Here is a 3,426-nt window from a genome sequence, read left to right on the forward strand (position 1 = left end):
GAAAGATTTGAATTTTCGAACAGAAACGCACTCTTTTCTGAGGAGTGCAGTCGCCATCTTTTGAATCTTCACCTGTCTTTCGCTTGAAATGAAGACCTGAGCGAGCTTGGAATCCAGCGTTGCTCCTAGGAAAGACTTCCTTTGTGATGGTACCAGATCTGATTTCTCGAAGTTCACTGAGAAACCCAGGCTTTGAAGCAGGCAAAGGCATTTCTGGACATGTTTGCTTGTTGTGGCGTAGGAATTGGCCTTGATAAGGCAGTCGTCCAGATTTGGGTATATCTGAATACCCTGTAATCGTAAGTGGGCCGCTACAGGTGCCAACATCTTTGTGAATACCCTCGGGGCTGAACGTAGTCCAAAAGGAAGCACCTTTAATTGGAAATCCCTGCCAGCCACTCTGAACCTTAGGAACTTCCTGTGCCTGGGGAAAATGGGTACGTGGAAGTAAGCATCCTGAAGGTCGAGTGTTGCCATGTGGTCCCCTTCTGTCAGAAACTGGAGGATCTCTTGGAGTGTCAACATTCTGAACGTTAATTTTTTGATGTATTTGTTGAGGGCACGCAAATCGAGGATGGGGCGCCATTCCACCGATTTTTTGCGTATCAAGAAAAAACGAGAGTAAAAACCTTTTCCTCTCTGATGTTGAGGTACTCTCTTGATTGCCCCCTTTCGAATCATTGTATTGATTTGGATGAACAGCTCCTTGAGATGTGCTGGGGGCGGTCCTTTTGGGGGTGAATTTGGAGGGGTTTTTACAAATTCCAATATGTAGCCCTTGGAAACCACATCCAGGACCCATCTGTCTGTGGTAATTTTTGACCATTTTGAGCAATGTAGGGATATTCTTCCTCCAATTTGTTTCTGGCTGGGACAAAGTGGTGGCAGGATGTGTTCCTCACTTTTTGTTAGTGTTGTCTCTGCCCCGATATGTTGTTTTCCCTCAGGGCTGTGAATAATTATTTCTTCTTTGGCCATAAGGTTGTTGCTTATATGGCTGGTACCTCTGGTTATTTTGGTTGTTCGTATATGATCGTTGTTGGTAATATCCTCCTCTATTTGTGAAGTTACCTCTTCCTCTAGCACCACGAAAGGAAGATTTCCGGTACTGCAGAGTACCCAACGATCGTGCAGTTTCTGTATCCTTCTTGATGGCTTGCAAAGCCTCATCCACATGCGAGCCGAATAGGTACTCGCCATCATAAGCCATATTCAGCACCTTGGCTTGCACCTCCTGCCTAAAGGATGTAGATTTCAACCATCCCTCTCTTCTAAGGACTGCAGCTCCTGCCAACTGCCTGAATCCTGTAGCTGCTACGTCCACTGCAGCATCAATGATCTCCGACGAAGCACACTCCCCTTCCTGCAGAATTTTTGTGGTTTCTGTCCGGTCCGGTTCAGGCAGTTTTTGAATGTATGGCGTTATGTCTGACCACATCTGCCTATCATACCTGCCGAGAATTGCCAGCGAATTAGCAGCCCTAACTGTGGTCGCTGCAATAGTCGATACCTTTTTCCCAATGGTATCGAGTCGCCTCCCATCTCTGTCCGTAGGAGTGGAGATCTGAGAGGACGGGTTCTTAGCTCTCGTTTGAGCTGCTTGCGCAATGACTGACTCCGTCTTGGCCTGGCCGATCAGGCAAGCAGGTGAAGAAGTTGGTGCCCTGTACTTTTTATCCACTCGCGGTAAAACCGCAGGTTAAGAATTTGGTGTGGCCATGATCTTTAGACCTTCTTTCCAAATAAAGTCTATAATAGGAATAGACCAACTTTGCCTCTGAGACAAACTCTTAAAGTCGTACAGGAAACATTCGTCCTGTTTAGCCTCCATGGTAATGAGAAATCTCTTAGTTGCTTTGTCCATAATCCTATGGAAATTTGCAATATCCACCGGTGGTGACTCAGCTTTTGGTTGTTCATCTGGAGAAGGTGTGTCAGCCTGATAATCTTCATACTCCGACGAGTCCGTTTTATCTAATTCACCTTCTTCATGAGCTTCCTCATCAGTATTCTCATCCTCCGTTTGGTGGTAGGACACCGGTGTTGATAGTCGGGCATGCTCCGCTTCTTCTGTCATTGTAGTCATTGGAGTCGGGGTTACTCGAGGCCGTGGAGAAGAGATTTGTGATTCGCCTGACTCTGAAGGCGGAAAACGGCGATAATAATCGCTCAACATATACTGCAAATTTTGGAAAAGTTCCATTGGCATTTGCATCCCTGGTGTTGGTTCAGTCTCCAACCTAGGCGGTTGTATCACTTGCTCCTCTTCCTCCTGATCCTTTATTTGTATAAGCAAATCAGATGGGCTCTTAGCTGCTTGAAATAACTCATCACCAGATTCATCTTCCTCAGAATCCAAGAGCCTGTCTGGCATTTTTAGTGGCGACATAGATGCAGACTGTAATGAACGCTTTTGTAATAGTGCCGCAGTGGTGCCTGGAGATGGCAGCGTTATCACATTGCTCCTTGCTGACCAAACTTGAAGATCTGTGCAAGATGACAGCTTTGGTGTAGTTGGATTCTCTTGTGCCATTGTTAATTCTGTTTCTTGTGGCTTTGTCTTCGTCGTCGACGATGTACTCGTCGACGATAATTGCTCCGTCAACGACTGTGGCTGTTTAGTCTTCGTCGATGAGATGGACTTCGTCGTCGACGAGGGAACCGTCGATGGGACTACTTTCTTCGTCGACGGGGCCGTCGACGGGACTATTTTCTTCGTCGACGAGGCCGTCGACGATGACTTCGTCGACGGGGCCGTCGACGGGGTCTTCTGCGTCGACGATGGGATCGTCGACGGCAGCTTCGTCGACGATGATGTCGTCGACGGCCAGGTCTTCTTCGTCGACGGTAAGGCTGTTGTCGACGGCAAGCTTTTCGTCGACGCTGGTATTAGCTTCGTCGACGGAGGCTCGTCGACGAGAGGTGTGACTATTTTCGTCGACGAGATGGGACGAACCTGGACATGTACAAAAGTTGGAGAGGACGCTGAGGACATCACCATCGAAGGTTTTGGTGAGGAAAAAGTCATAGTAGAAGTCGCTGCTGTGGCTGCCTGACAGGAAAAAGGCAGAGTAGTCGCTGCCTTGGTCACAGGCCTCTGAGGTGACAATAAAGACGCAGTCTTTTTTGATTCTGTTGGCCTCACAGATTTCTCAGAGGATTTTTTCATTTTTGAGGTAGAAGGCTCACCAGTGTCTTCAGTGAGCTGGGCCTGTCTTGCCACCTTAGCCTTAGGAGTAGTCACCTTACTCTCAGCCATCCTCTTTCTAGATCCCATAGAAGACCCTGAGGCCAAACTTCCTCCCTCAGAGAGTGGATTATCCTTATCTTTAATCCACTGTATCCACAGCAGCAGGCGACCCTCTCTGTCCCTGAGGGTCTTTGGAAGGAAAGGTGCGACAAATCTTGCACTCCTTAGCCTGATGA

The sequence above is a fragment of the Lissotriton vulgaris genome, chromosome 9 (assembly GCF_964263255.1).
Source record: "Lissotriton vulgaris chromosome 9, aLisVul1.2, whole genome shotgun sequence".
Classification (NCBI taxonomy): Eukaryota; Metazoa; Chordata; class Amphibia; order Caudata; family Salamandridae; genus Lissotriton; species Lissotriton vulgaris.